The sequence below is a fragment of the Pteropus vampyrus genome, unplaced genomic scaffold (assembly GCF_000151845.1).
Source record: "Pteropus vampyrus isolate Shadow unplaced genomic scaffold, Pvam_2.0 Scaffold90, whole genome shotgun sequence".
NCBI lineage: Eukaryota > Metazoa > Chordata > Mammalia > Chiroptera > Pteropodidae > Pteropus > Pteropus vampyrus.
In genome coordinates, this window is record NW_011888871.1 from 1,196,554 (window position 1) to 1,212,185 (window position 15,632).

Sequence of the window (15,632 nt, forward strand, 5' to 3'; positions counted from 1 at the left end):
ACCCATCGCTGCTCGCAACACCCCGAGATTCTATCTGTCTGCTTCAGGACCCCGTTTTAGGAAGATAGAGAAGGTTCTGGGAGCCCCGTTGTCTTTCCTGAGGCCTCGAGGAGAGAAGGGTTCTGGCAAGGACGGCTGGGGCTCGTCAGGGGTACAGGCCGAGGTCAGGGGCACAGGCCGGGGTCAGGGGACTGGTTCATTCCCTGAGAACATGATAACAACAAACGTTACGAGATGCGTGTTTATTTATTTAATATATGCCTGCGTGTGTGCACACGTGTGCGAATGTACACCTCATACCTATAACATATATACATACACATATGTCTAGTATACGTATCAGACAGCTAGTACACACTTGATTTCACTTTGGACTTTGAAGGAATGCATAATTAGCATAGTTTAATTTAAATGAGTGTTCATAGACTAACGCTGAGTAAATGTGTTCATATTTTTTAATCTATGACAATGGTAAAAGGCCTTATTCGTCCATATTGGAAGTGAGTAAATCGTGATACTGACTTTTAGCTGAGATTGGTAATGATAAGCTGATCCTCGATGGAGAAATGGATATCCACGTTTCTGTTTTCGATGAGGTGATTTTAGGGGGGATCACACAAAAATAGAAGCTTATTTCATGCATGCTGCTTTTTCTTTTCCGAGTTTTTAACCATGTGAAATATTTAAGGTCGTTGAATTTATGCTCGCGCTGTATCCTTGTGATTCGGGGCTTGTTCTCATGCGCTTGTTTATTTTGTGTGAGGTTCTCCTCTTAGAGCTTTATGTGCGAATTCGGAGATTTGTACAACAGAACATTGGCTAAGTTGCAAAAGCGAAGATACTGTTTATAGCACATGGCTGGCGTGGGAGTGTGTGTGTGACCTGTAGGGTGATGAGCCCAGGACCATCCTTGTTTTTGCAGTGCTTGTCCTGCAGGTCCCCAGCCAAACCAGGATGGCTGGCCACAGTACTCGTTCATGGCTGCTGTGGGCCTTAAAATTTGCCATATTATAACGATGTATTTTCCCCACTAATGGCAAAGGCTCTGCATCTATAAAGAAGCATGGGAAGGAAAAAAGTAAATCTAATGGTAGCTAACTATCCTGTAAATGCTAAGCAAGGCAGAAATGGTTCATGAACGGCACTTACTTTATCCTCCAAGCATTTTGCTTAGTGATATGTCATTGTCACCACAGGAAGAGTTGATATGCTCCCGCAGCGTGCTAGGAATTGTAAATGTGAGAAAAATTAGCCGTAAGATATTCCCTGACCCCAACGTCTCGTGTCAGCCTCGCAGAGCGACGGGGTGACGCGTCCCCTTTTTAACGCATCCAGCTTCTCTCTCCCTTCGTTCCCCACCTGCACAGTGCTCAGCGCCGCTGGCACCCGTTGGAAGGAGCTCAGTGAGCATTTCCCGGCTCGCCGCAGGGAGATGTTTTCCTTCCTGGTGGAAGGCTGGACAGAAACACAGGTGCCGGAAGGAGGCGTAAGTACAAGGCGGGTCAGAAGCCGGCAGCTGTGTCACCGAGATACTCGTCACGATCAGGAATGCCCGGCTCTTCGTCAGCCCCGTAGCCGGTGCGGCGGCAGCTGACACGCAGGCGGCGGGAGAGCGCGGTGAGCGGCTGAGCGCACGCGGCTCTGCGCGCCCGTGCGTGTCGTGTCGTCGGGCCGCCCTGCGCGCGTCGGTCTGGGCAGCACAGGGGCGCGGTCCCGCCTTCTGCGCGTCTCTCTTCCTGGAGAAACGTCTTTTTCTTCTTCTTTTTCGCTCACTCGTGAGAGTCGATGAGACCTGCGTGAGCGCTCACGGCTCGGCCTCTCGCCCCTGGCTCTCAGACCGCGCTCGCCGCCTCCGAGAACGAGGAAGCGTCGCTTCCGTCGCTTCGTGTTTGAGGAACAGCGGTGGCTTTTCAGGGACAGTCTGTCATTTTCGGGAGGTGTAGCTACACGAGCCACATCAACCCCAGAACGATTAAAACCTCGACAACTTCGAACAGGTCCTTCGGACTCACTCCGAGATCCCTGAGTCTCCACGAACGCAGAGAAATGAACGAACGAGCGCGGTGTCGAAGACAGAACGGACCTGCCCTGCCTCCCTCAGGACCGTGGAAACCCGTGGGCAGGCGCTCCCTCTGCGGAGCAGGCCCCGTGCCTGTCACCACGGCCACCTGCGTGGGGACCCACTCTGCGCAGCCAGCACAGTCCCGGCCTCCGCCCCGCCCTCCAGCCAGGTGGCCACACTTCCAGGGCGGTCTGCAAGCGCTGACAGAAGGCGCACGGCACGCGGATTCGCGCACCCGCTAAAATCCGAGCGGTTCTCTCCGCCCCGCTCCAACGCCCCTAGTGACGTCGAGCCGGGCCCAGCTCCGCGAGGGCCGGGGCCGATGATGTTCCTCTCTGCGTCTGTCACACGCGACGCCGCGCACCACACGCGACACACGTAAGAAATACTTGTCGGGTGAGTGAGCGAGTGAGCGCGTGACTGACTGAACGAACGAATGCTTCGTCTCGTGCTCGGGATCCCGTGAGCCAACAAGCCGTCCGCGGGGACACGGAGCGTGACCGGCGGAGCGGTGGCCCTCGCTGTGACGCCGCCGCCGCGGCCGTCTGCAGGCTGCGGTCTGCGTCGTGTCTCTCTTGCGCCCCAGGGGGCAGACAGGGACGGGGCAGCGCTGCCGTCACGTGCGGAACATCGGGGGCCGCTTCCGCGGCTTTGCTCGCCCTGTTAACAGGTTCGGGTGGGCTCCGTGGCGACAGTGGCGGTCTCTCGGTCGGTTTCATTCATGAAGGGGCAGAGGAACCTGCACCCCGTCGCCGGCTTCTCTGTCGTCCTCCTCGTCACGTCGCCTCCTTCGTTCAGGCCGTCGGCGTGTCCCACCCAGACCCCGTGAGGGCCCCTCATGCTCTCCAGGTCGCCGGCTCTGTCCTCTGTCCTCCCCCAGCCCGAGTCCACACCGGAGGTCACGCAGCTCTTTCCGCGGGTCACGCATCGTCCCCACGTCCCCCCGCAAGCGGTTCCCGACCGTCTTCAGGCGAGGTCCGTGCCGTGGTCTCCCAGCCTGGCTGTTGCCCGCCCCGGTCCCGTGTCCCTCCTGCGCCCATGCAGGTGGCCACGCGCATGTCCCAGCTGCTCCCGGCTCCCTTTGGTCTCAGGTCCCTTGCACCTGTTCTTCCCCTTCCTGGAATGCCACCCGCCTGACCCATTCTGCTTATGGCTTCAGATTTCTTTTCTCTGAGAATGTTTCCCAGACCACGTTCGTCGCCCTGGCTGCCCACTGAGACCAGGTTCAGTGGGTTCTGTGGTCCAGTGTCACCTGTGCTCACCTCCACTGTCGGTCCCTTCAGCTGGGCTGTGATGGCCTGTTTGTCGGCTTCTCTCTACATCCTGACCTCCTTAAGGGTAGACACCACGTATTTGTCACTGTGTATCCCCAGGCCCTAAAGTGACACTTGGTACCTAGTAAGTGACTGGTATTTGTTTGAGTGAATTAGTTGATTGATGCCTGATAATAATTTTTTCTGTCAAACTTATCTGTCTGGTAAAAGTACATTTGCGGAAATAAGAAAAATCAAAGGGAGCATCCTTTAACGATGTCGGTGGAAGGTGAGCGGATTTATTCCTTTCCCGTCTCAGGCCCTGCGGGGGGAGATGAGGGGGAAATGGCCACACGTAGTGGCAGCTGCTGAGCCGTTAGTGGTGTCAGCTGGCTCAGTCACGTCACACTCTTTTTGAACGTGGATTGGAAGTGGGTTTTCAATTGACTTCTCTTTTTAAGGACTTGTGCTTTGTTAGTTGGCTGCTCTTACAGTTTGGGACATTGTGTGGTAGGGGTTTGTTTTTTTCCGCTAAGTGCTCCTAGATGATAAAAGAAATAAAAACCCTGGTGAATTACAACACGAGCAATTTCTTGTGCGTATCTGTGCCCCCGCCAGGTTATTCTGACCTAATCGTAGGTGAATTCTCATTTGAGAAATACGTATCCATAAAGTTTCTACAGTTGTTCAAATGTGATTTTATTATAATTATATTTTTATCAAAAACACATCTTTGGGACTCTGCGGCTTCTATTTATTCCATTATTAAAATGGTGACATCATTTATTTCTTTTTCATGTGGAGAATTTTGTAGAACAACATTGCGACCTACAATGATTTCTTAAAGCTAGTTTCTGGAAAAATGGGGGCCAAATGAAAAAACATAAACAGCAGACTCACGAGAACAGGTAATTCTGGTTACTGCTGATAGAGATGGATGGCAGTGTCACTGTTAGTGTGACAGAAACACAGCCCGCATTAACTTTTGGCGGTTTCAAGTAAATAGAAGGTTTAACGTCGCAACAAGCTTTAATCCACTGCTCTCGTCATTGCTTTGTTCAGTTAGAATACAAAGGCGCGTGGCGTTGAGATTTTAATAATCAACATATGCGAGGTATCACTTGTCTGCTTTATTGTATAGAAACTCGTTTTAGGAAAACATTGTGGAATTAAGGTGCCTACGAAACAGCACTATTTCTCCCTGCAACGCCCAGGTCTGCGTCTGTTTCTCCTTCGACATTTCTAACCGGGCAGGCGTCTCCCTGCTACGCCACTGCCACCGAAACTCTGCACTGCAGAGTCTGCACCGAGCTGGATGCCGCTCACGTTCCTGCTGCAGCCGATGCCGCCAGTGTCTCCCCAGTTGCAAAGCTGCTAAACTTGATTGTTCCTTCTTCAGTTTCTTGGCCCACATCACAGTGACTGTCAGCACTGTCTATTCTCCTGCTGGCGTGTGGGGGGCTGTAGTTACGAAATACACGTAAGGGTAAAAAGTGCACAAAACATAAATGTACAGGATGGGACATTTAGAGCCAGCGCCCGCGTAACCACTCGTCACCCTCACATGGAACACAACTTGCAAACCTTCTGGGGGGCCCTTTCCAGTCATTGCCCCCGCCATCTGTACCCCAGAAGACTCGACCTTCATGATAACACTTTCTTGCTTTTTTTCTCTAGAGTTTAACCACTTAAATCTTTCGCAGCCGTGGGGGTTTTATACAAACAGAAGCAACAGAATGTATTCGTTTGCGTCTTGCTCGTTTGGTCCAACGTTATGTGTTTGAGATTCATCCGTGTTGTCGCTCGTGACTGTATTTTGTTTTTATCAGCTGCCATATGGTTTTCCATTGTATAAACGGGCCACAGTTTCTTGCTCTGTGGTTCGTGGTGGGCCGTCTGTTGGCCCTTCTGGCCGCGGTGAACAAGTGTACCGTGCGCCCTTGGGTGCAGGCCTCCCGATGCGCGAGCCCCGGACCCCAGGGCCCGCCTGTCCTCCACTTCCCCAGACGTTTCCAGCTGTTTTCACACGGCTTGAACCAGTTTACATTCCCGCCCTCATCAAGGGACGTGAAAGCTCCAACCCTCCATTGCGCTTGGGCTTGTCAGATTTTTATTTTTTTGCCAGTCTAGTGAGTGTCGTCGCGCTTTGCCGTGGTTCTGACGGGCATTGCTTGATGAGCTCGAGCGTGTTTCCACGTTGGTCCGTCGCTCTGCCTCTCCTTCGAAGTGCCTGTGTAAATCGTACCTTTTGCCCATTTCCTCTACTGGGTTCTCCCTCTTCTTCTTCTTAATTTATAGGCGTTCTTTCTGAACGCTGAGTACAAGTCCTCTGCTTGTTGTATTTCCCGCATCTCCGTGGCTGGCCTTGTCGCTCCTTTTATGGCATCTATTCATGGGAGAACCTATTTCTCCTATGGCTGTGCCATCAACCTTTGCCTTTACAGTCAGTGCCTCTCCACTCCTGTCTGAGGGCTTTGCTCATGCTGTGGCGCGGTGAAATGCTCTTAAACTGCTTGCCGAAAGCCCTACGGTGTCGCCTTTCACACTCGAGTCCCTGACCTCGAGGCCGTTGGTTTTCGTCTGCAGCGTGACCGAACACCCTCTGTGTTCTTCCGTCTCGTGCCTCTGTGTCTTTGTTCTGAAACCCGCCGTGATTCTCGGTCCGTGTGTTCTGTGCCTGGCTGCGGCAGTTACCTCCAGCCTCCATCTTCCAGTTCACGTTCCAGTTTACTTCACCAGAGAGATTCGCCTGATACATCATTCTGGTGACTGTGTATCAAATTAAAAACAAAACAAAACAAAAAAACTCTACATTGTCACGTATTTCGCACACGATGAAATTTTGTCTGCGTTTCTGGTATTCAGAGCTCCTTAAAAGTCTGTCGTTAGTTGTAGCTTCAGCAGGGAGAGATGACATCTCCTCAGGAAGAGCAGCCGGCGCCTGTGCTGTTGGTCACCACCCCCAGAATCAGGTCCTCAGCCCCGCACGTCCCGAACTGCTCTGTTCTGCTTCTTTGCTGGATTCTTGGGCTCGATCCTACTCAGAGGACCGGGAGTCACGTGAGAGCCGATGCCCGCTCAGGGCGGGGCGGAGCTGCCCAGTGGCCGTTGTCCCGTTGTCCCGTTGTCCAGCCCGTCCTTCCGGCATCACGGCATCTAGGAAGCCAAGCGCGTGTCGCAGAATTTGCTTCCTCTGCACACTGTGGAGCTAGACCATGTTAGCAAATATTTATTCCGAGCCAGAGTGCGGCCGGGCGCCCCGTCTCTCTGTACAGCGGTCTACCTGGTGTTTTATGTGCGTCCAAGGCCATCTCTTTTTCGCCCTTGGACCAAGCCAGAGAAACACAGCTGGCTCTTTGTTCTCTGCACTTCTGCCCCAGGCCATGTGCTGTCCCCCCCCAACCCCCCGCCCCCCGAAACCTGAGCCCCCCATCCCCCGCAATAGCTACACTGCATCCGGGAGTATAGACTACAGCGATAATTCTGCAGGTGGCCCTTGCCCCAGGCTGTCCTTTGTCTCACTGTTTCCCTGGCCCCTCCCCCAGGCCCCCCTCCCCGCTCCGGCACCCATGGGCACCTGTTTGGCTTGAGCCTGCCCGGCTTCTCTCTCTTCAGTCCTATCGCAAAAAGTCTTGTGCTTTAGGTGCAATAGGCCACTTCCTATTTTTGAAACTTTTCTTCTGGTTTCTTAGTTCTTTACCTTTGGTTAATTACGTCATTTTTCTGTCTAGGTTATCCTGTCTTCAGGTCTGTTAAATCTGTGACTTTAAAGAAATACTACTTGGCGACATGCAGTGAACCAAATCAGCTCATTCCTCCCTCTCTAGGAAATGTCTCACGGTCACGTTTTCTGCTGAAGGACAGAACTAGGCGGGCCGTGTTTCAGCCACATGACCCCTCCCTCTGGCCGCTGCTGAATCCAGGCCAGAGGTGACAGAGAAATTAATCTATCGGCTGATCATTGACCAAACAGAATCTTTACAGAAAGGTGTATCGCGAAATCCAGACACCGCACAGCCTGTCGAATTGTTTCTTGGGGAAAAGCCACGTATCGGCTGAAGGTTTGGGTTTACGGAGATGCCGCAATACACAGAGGAAGCAGTTCCGCAAAGGGCGATGAGGGGCGGGTGCTAACGGAACGGAAGTGAGGGGCAGGAGGCCCCGGGAGGGAGAGGGGAGAGCAGCCTCGGTCCCAGGCGGCTCAGCAGCGCCGGGCCCCGTGCTGTCCCCTTAACTGAGGCTGCGCTTCATTTCCAGAGACCTGTGTCCTTGCGCCACCTCAAAAAGGGACTTGCTCCCAGCCCCTGCCTACCCCGACTCTTTTCCACCCAGACGGGCCGTCTCTCTCCCTTCATTTTAAAAATTAAGCTATAAGATTCACGCTTTTTAGTGTTCAATCCAGTGACTTCTCACAAACGTGCAGTTCTTGATGCACCACCACAATCGGTGTACATCGTGTCCATCACCCGCCCCGCAGACTCCCCTACGCCCCTTAGTAAATAGTCAGCTCCCCGCCACCAGACCTTGGCTGCCGCTGACCTGTTTTCTGTTTCTGTAGTTTTGGTTTTCCAGAATGTCACGTGAATGGGGTCTGATAGCACAGCCTTCGGGTCCGGCTACTTTCCTCGGCGTGATGCCTGCGTGGTTCCTCTGTGTGGCTCCTCTGTGTGGCTGCGTGTCCGGTCGTTGGTTCCTCTGTGTTCCTGAGTGGAGAGAGGGCGCGGGCGTGCTCCACGATGCCCACGGTTGGCTATTCTCCAGTTCAAGGGCACTTGGGACATTTCCGGTTTAGGCCCATCGTGACTAAAGCTACTATAAACATTCACGAGTAGGTTCTAGTATAAATATTAACTCTTCGTTTCACTGAATTGAATTCCGAGGTGGACTGGCTGGGTCCTGAGGTTCAATAAGTTCAATAAAGTTCAAGAATCTTTAAAGTAGCGATCATCAGAAACTGAGCCTTCCAGACCTAGCCAAACTATCGTTCAAGAGGGGGCAAAATCATGGCATTTTTAGACATGCCAGGTGTTCTCATTATCTACTGCTACTTAATAAGCCATTCTGAGATTTAGCTTAAAACTGTCATTGATTTCGCACGTGAATCTGCAGTGTGGGCAGACGTGAGGAGGCTTATCTTTATCCACGTGGCGTCGGCTGGTGTAGCTCAACTAATGGCGGGAGGCTTCTCATCCGAGATGCTCACTCTTGTGCCTGCAAGATGGTGGCGACTGTCCACTGGGGTCCGTCCCGGGTTAAGAGCCAAGCCTCTTCCTGTGCCCTGGGCTCTTTCAGAGCATGGCCGCTGGGTTCCAAGGACAAGCGTCCCAAGAGGAAGAGCCCCGTGAAAGCTGTGTCGCCTTCCGTGACTGGGCGTCACATCGCGTTGTCTGTGCCATCACGGCGTTCGCTGAGGTAGTCAGTCCTGTAGGCCTGCCCAGGTCCAGGAGGTGGGGCTGCATCTCTTCATGGGGGCTGGCGAGGATATGGAGGGGCATGTCACGTGGGAAGTGCTGCCGTGACCCACTTGGGACTCATCCTCTGCCTCGTGAGGGCCCAGGGAGCTTGCCACCCCCCGCGCACTCAGGAAAATTGTGAAAAGAGCCCATTCCAAGAAAAATCCGGGAAAGGTGGAAGTAAGCGGTGATAACAAACAAAGCGGTGAAATGTCTGGTTAGCCTAACTGAATGTCGAGTTTTTTAGGCAAAAAAATGTGGAACGAACATTCCAAAATACGAGAAGCCTGGGACGCGGCGTAGGGCGGAGGGAAGTAATAGCTGCGCGGACTCTCACGCTGTCCCGGTAGACGCCGCCGTTCCGGATCCCTCTGAGAAGGGCCGGGGCGCCCGCGGGCCCCTGAGCCGCCCCCGCCAGAACGCCGTCCTTTCCCGGTTCCGGTCCTGCTGGCACGGAGCTGGCGCTGGCCTCTGGCTCCCGTCGCCTCCCGGCCCCCTTGCCGCCACGCGCTCCTGTTTGCGCACGTGTTGTCCTGTCTCTCTGCTCCCGGACCCTTTGTCAGCTCATCTTTCTCCACCCGCCCTTGAGAAACTGGGTGTCCCCCGTCTTCAGCCCTGGAACTTCCTTCCTTCCCACTTTGTCCTCCCCCCTGAGGCCACCTCATCTCCGTCTGTCGGGTCACACACCACGTGTAACACTCGCAGAAGGCTCGCAAATGTACGTCCGCAGCCCAAGCCGCAGCTCGAGGCTCGAACCCTGACACGCAGGGTTATCTGTGACGTCGGCCTGAGTCTTTTTTTTTTCTGTGACGTCGGCCTGAGTCTTTTATTCTGTGACGTCGGCCTGAGCTCCGCTTGTCCGGAACAGGACCCTTTTCATCTTCTCGACCCCGTTGTCCCTCACTCTGTGAGATCCCGGCTCTCCGCCAGTGTCCCTCTCTTCATGTAAATGGCACCGCCAGCCAGCGGGGGCCTGCCTGAGGCCTCGCCCCCTGTCCTTCTCCATGTCTGGGCTCTCTGTCACACCTCCTAGCACCCCACGAGGCCATGCTCCTCCCCCCACGTCCGTCTCTGTCGCCCGCCCGGGCCGGGCCGCTGCCTCGCCCGTGAATCTCTGCGCCAGTGTGCCGACCCCTGCCCCGTGTCCACTCTCGCCTTCTCTCCATGGTCCCTGTGTGGACCGGACGAGTCGCTACCGTGAACCAGATGATGCAGCCCTGTTGCTGCTTACAGTCCATTAGCATGTCAGTCTGGGAAACCAAATCCTTAGTGTCACCTATAAGGACCCTTCCTCCTAAACCAGGCCTGATTTGTTGCCGTCACTTCTCTATCCCTGACATCCAGCCGAGCCACTTGGGTGTGACAGCCAGACTCGGTTTCTAGGGCCGGAATTCGAATCTTGGTTTTTCGCTCACTAGGTGTGACCGTGGACCAGTGAGCATCAGCGTCCGCACCTGTGACACGGGTTTTCAGCGTCTGCATCGTAGGGTGGTTGTGTGGATTAGACGGGATGAAACGCTAAGCAGTGGCCTGGTGTTCATGAGCCTGGCAGGTTCACAAAGTGAACCGTGCCCCTTTGTGTCTTGGGGACTCCCCGCTGGCCCTCCCCTGCGCAGGACACTCCCCTCCTGGCCCCTGGCCGACACCGACTTACCCCTCTGTGCCAGGACAGCCTGCCTTCCTGGCCGTCCCGGGACAGACCGAGGTCACGACTGTCGTAGATGTTACTCATGTCGGGCAGTGCCTGGTGATGGCTTTTACGTGTCTTCTTTACTACTGGACTGTGCAGTGAAGAATACATTCACCCTGAGGTCACGTTCTCTGGGGGACGTTTCCTGATTCACGAAGCCAGGTCCCCTGTTATTTGCCCTCGCCGTGCATCCTGTACCTTTCTCTGCAGCAGTTAGCATGAAGAAACTGCGTCGCTGTGTAACTGACTGCTGGAGGCTCGTTCCGCCGCCGGGGCCTAAGCCCTCTGAGACGGAGCCTTGGCCGTGTGGTCTCGTCGCCAGCTTCCAGCGTCGGGCGCGGCCGTGGTGCACTCCCTGAGTACTGTGCAAGGGAAGTGACACGCTCAGCCCGCCTTCCGTAGCCTCTGCCATTAACGTCAAGTCAGGTGTCCCCCCGGGCCTCAGGCTCTTCGCCTGTGCGGTGAGGAAATTGGACTTGACCTTCTCTGAAGCGTCTTTCAACCCTACCTTCGGTGACTCTAGGCGTATCAAAGACACCTCTTGCCTCTTTCTAGTGTTTAGAATCATGAAGTCTAAGAAAGATATGGAATCAACTTAGACCCCCAAACACGGAATAATGTCCCTTTGTCGCCCAGTAAGTGAGTGAAGCCCAGTCGGTACCCTTTTTCTCACTGTGGACTGCTCTCACGCAAACTCTGATGTTGCTCCCTGTTTTCTCAGTTTATATGAGAAAAATGTATAGTCTGTATGATTACACGGTTATCAGGGGTACCTGCTAACAAAGTTAAGCTTGGGCTAATGTTTATGTAAAATAAATGTGTCTTTCTCCAGGTAGTTGGCTAAAGATTTTTGTTGTTGCTTTTTTTTCATTCAGAAAAAAAAAGTAATCCTTGAGTGTGAAAATTCTAAAGCATTTTCATTGAGTTTTATAATGAAATTAAATAGAAATTAAGAGCAGGAAGTGAAATTCATAACCCCAGTGAGAAATCTTGAAACCGTTTTATAGTTTTTTTTTCTTCTAATTTAATTGGGTCTCACAACGTGCGTGCGAGGTTGGGAGGTTTTTCGTGTTCTTGCTCGTTGTTGTTGTTTGTATTAATAATGTGAGGAAATTAGCTGAAGACCCGGGAACCGAGAGGTAGCTGCTCTGAGGCCATTTTGGCCTCTGGGCAGACTGAACAGCACTTGCGGGCGAGGGTCTCCTGGGTCCTCCCCAGGTCTTCCTGATAGCCGAGGGGCAGCGGGTCGTGGTGCCGTGACCGCCCGTCTGACCTGAAGCATGGTGGGATGGCGGGGCGGGGAGCATTACGAAGAGGAGGACAAGGTCAAGGTCGTTGGTGAGAATAGAGACACCCCACGGGGCTTCCACGCGGGGCCGGTTCCACAGTGCATTGTTCTGCCAGGGGCTCACCTACTCCAGCCCCCGCTGAACACCGCGAGGTGGCTTTCTTTTCTTGGCCTTGCTAGAGAAAGGCCAACGTGAAAAAACCAAATTCAGATTCATCCTTCTACTGAGAATTCTTGAGAAAAACACTGAGACGCCAGCAAAGAGATAGGACGTACAGAGGAGGGGGAGAGAGGACCCGGGAGCTGCTGCCTCGGTAGGTCCAGAGCAGCTTCACTCGTGGACTCCAGGGCCGAGCTGCCCAGTCGAGGGGCAATGGGGAGGTGACCGTGGCCAAGAACGCTCTGAGCATGCGCAGAGCGCACTTGCGCCGGTCCCGAGGGCCCGCCGTGCGTGTCTGCAGTAAGAGCTCCGTCCTAACTCATGGACCTGCCGAACTGCTCAGGTGCATCTCCGACGGATCCCAGAGAGTTTCCTCTTCGTTTGCTTTTCTGTATCATTTTCAGGGGATAAACTTCTTTCTCCTTCTTTTGCTATGGAGCGGGGCTTGCTAGTTGTAAATAAATACTTAAAGTGCTAAGATACTTTTTTGTGTGTGTAGCATTCGACCAATTTGAAAGGCACTGGTTTTCAAATTTCAGTGATATACCAAGCTTTTCAGAAAATGAGTTCCAAAGGGAATTGATTTTTGTCAGCAGCGCTCTCGTCCTGCAGACAGGGTATTGACTACATTCGATAGAAGGGACGTGGAAACGCAGAAAGCAGCGTCACGGCGATGCGGCCCGGGCGAGCGGTTCGCGATCAGCAGCAGCCTCCGCCGGATGCAGCGGTCTGCGAGCGGGACGGCGCCAGGAGAGCAGCCGCGGCGGATGGCGGCCTGGCTTCCCAGGGCTTCCCGGGGCCTCTCGGGGTTTGCTAGCTTCGACTCTTCTTTGCAGTATGCCCTTTCCTAGTTGTCCGTCGGCTCACACGAACAAATAATTTACAGACTAATAATTTATACTCACACACTTAAAGACGTCAGAATGAAAATGCCGGCTAGCACAGAGCCGCCGGCGGGCCCTGTGTGGGTCGACTCACATCCGTCGTCAGACGCCTTAGTATCTGTCATCTCCTGTTTATTTCTGTCCCGTGCTGTCTGAATAGCAGCCTGGCCCAGAGTGCCCGGTAGTTCCATCTTCCTGTGGGAGCCACAGGGTCTGTCGCCAGCGAGGACCGCTCCCCTGCTGTGTCGTGCATCTGGTCGGTGGCTTGGTCACTGCCTCACGTGGCAGACAGTAGTTTTCACGCCAAGGGAAATGTTGGTTTCATTGGAGAATTATATGATGAAAAGTGAGTTCTCAGTACCTCTTCTTGACTACTGAGATCATTATTGATAAAGTAATTATAAATCATTCTTAGAAACAAGAACAAAGCAACTTTGATCTCATTAAAACTCAGAATTTTCATAGAGCATGAGGGGTCATTTCAGGGAAGTTTTTAATGGGTGACTGCAGGGGCATTTGTGTGATCACGGAGTTTTCGAGCACTCTGGGAGTTTTGGAAGCGAGGATGGGGAAATGGCTCTGCGTCGCACGGACAGATCACACCTTGATGAGGGGCCGTCAGTGCGCACGTGGAAGCTGGTCAAGAGGTGTAGCATCCGAAGTGAGGGAGAGACAGCGTCGGAAGTCGTCTGCAACGATGACGCGATCGTAGGACATGGAATGGGATGACATGAGATCCACAGGTGGCGGGGAGCAGTAGAGGCGAGGGAGGGAGAGGGGGCCACCCACACCACGTCCAACGCCAGAGGTGCGAGGGGCGTGGCGGTCTAGAGGGCCGCGAGGGCAGAAGCGCCAGCAGGGACAGTGAGGGCTCCACCGAGGCCCGATGACGAGAGAGGCTGACACTCCGAGGCTTTCGCTGGGTGTGGGCTGTGAGTCCCGAAGGCCGGGTTTGGATCCGTGAGGGTGCAGCAAGGCGGGAGGCGTTCGGAGCTGTCTGCGGGCTGAGTGTCGGGCACGAGGGATGCGTCGACATTCTGGGACTTCATCCCACAACAGGCGTAAAGGGAGCGACGTGCTCTTAAATGTTCGATAACTGGCTTTTGGCAAGGGAGAGTTCTAATCTGCGGTATTCGCCGATGTCCATGGTATAAATACTCCCACCAAAGCGCTGCCGACATGATGTCCTCAGACAGAAAGGCACGAAATTGGCTCTCGCGAGCCAGTAGGACCTGGGTAAAGGGCACACCTGGATGAGTCTGGTAGGCACGGGCGGATGCATAGCTGGGCAGAACTGTGAGTGGGAGGGATGGGGGCACTTTGCATCCCTGTCGACCCGTGTGGAGGGGCACAGTGACCTCTGTCTTCTCAGCTTGTGGACCTGGTTCAAACAGCCTGGTCTCGATGTGGCCCCCAGGCCGTGGTTTGCCTGTTGCCGCTGCGGACTTAATCATGCTCATGAAACGGCTTCGCTGGGGAAGTCCGCGGCCATGTCACATTCAATAGAACTCGCAAAGGGATTCACGTCCAGAATATTATAAAAGGACTCTCGCAACTCAACAAGAAAATAGCAAAGAACCCAATTCAAAAATGGGTAAAGGGTTCGAGTAGGCACCTCTCCAAAGAACACACACAGGTGACCATCAGTCACGGGGGAGGCGCAGACCAAAGCCACAGCAAGAGAGCACTTCACACCCGTTAGGGTGGCCATTATAAAAAAAAAGTTGGAAAATAGCAAATGTTGGTGAGGCCGGAGAAATCGGAGCCCTCCTTTATTACTGACGAGAACGTGAAATGGGCAGCCGCTGTGGAAAACAGTTTGGTGTTAAAATATTAAGCAGAATTACTGTGGGATCCAGCAGTTCTGCTCCTGGGTCTGTACCCAAGAAGATTGAAAGCAGAGACTTAAACAGATATCTGCACACCCACGTTCATAGCGGCGTTATTCACACTCGCCAAAAGGCAGAAACAACCCACCCACAGATCTGTGATAAAGTTTACATTATAACTTAGGCACAACAAGAGATTAGCAACAATAGCTAATAGTAAAATAGAACCAGCATAACTATACTGTCATAAAATTTTGCGACTGTGGTCTCTCGATGTCTTATGGTACTGTGCTTGCCCTTCTTCTTGTGACCATGTGAGATGATACCGTGCCAAGCCCATTTCTAAATCTCACCACCATTTCTCACCTTTAGTTAACAGGCTCGCTGTCACTTCGTTTCAGGGTGTCCCTTGCTGAAGTCTTCTTAGAGACTTAATGTTTTCAGGCTCCATGTGCTGCCATCAATTGGATAGGTTTTCAGTGTGTGTCTCCACCTGAAACTGTAATGATGCCTTTTCCATCTTAACTAAGCACTTGCCACGTACTGCGGATGTAATTTTTGCAGTTTGAAGTATGACAGCAAAACTGGCACGAATTTCTTGTTCTTCCTTCACAATTTCGCGAATAGAAGATTCGTTCTCACCGTGGATCCTCGCAACCTCAGCGTAAGATATTATTGTCTTTATTAAGTTGAGAACTTTCACCTTTGCACTTAAAGGAAGTACTTTGTGGCTTCTTTTTGGCCAATCTAAATTGCCAGCGTCACTGCTATTGCACTTTGGGGCCATTATTAAGTAAAATAAGGGTCACTTGAACATAAGCCCTGTGATATGGCGATAGTTGATCTGCTAACCAAGATGGCTCTTTTGTGACCAGTGGGTATGAGTGTCTTCAGCGTGGACGCGGAGGACAGGGGATGACTTATCCTGTGGGAGATGGAGCAGATGAGAGGTTTTGCCACGCCACTCACAATCGCCGCGCATTTAAGACTTCTGAATTGTTTATTTCTGGAAT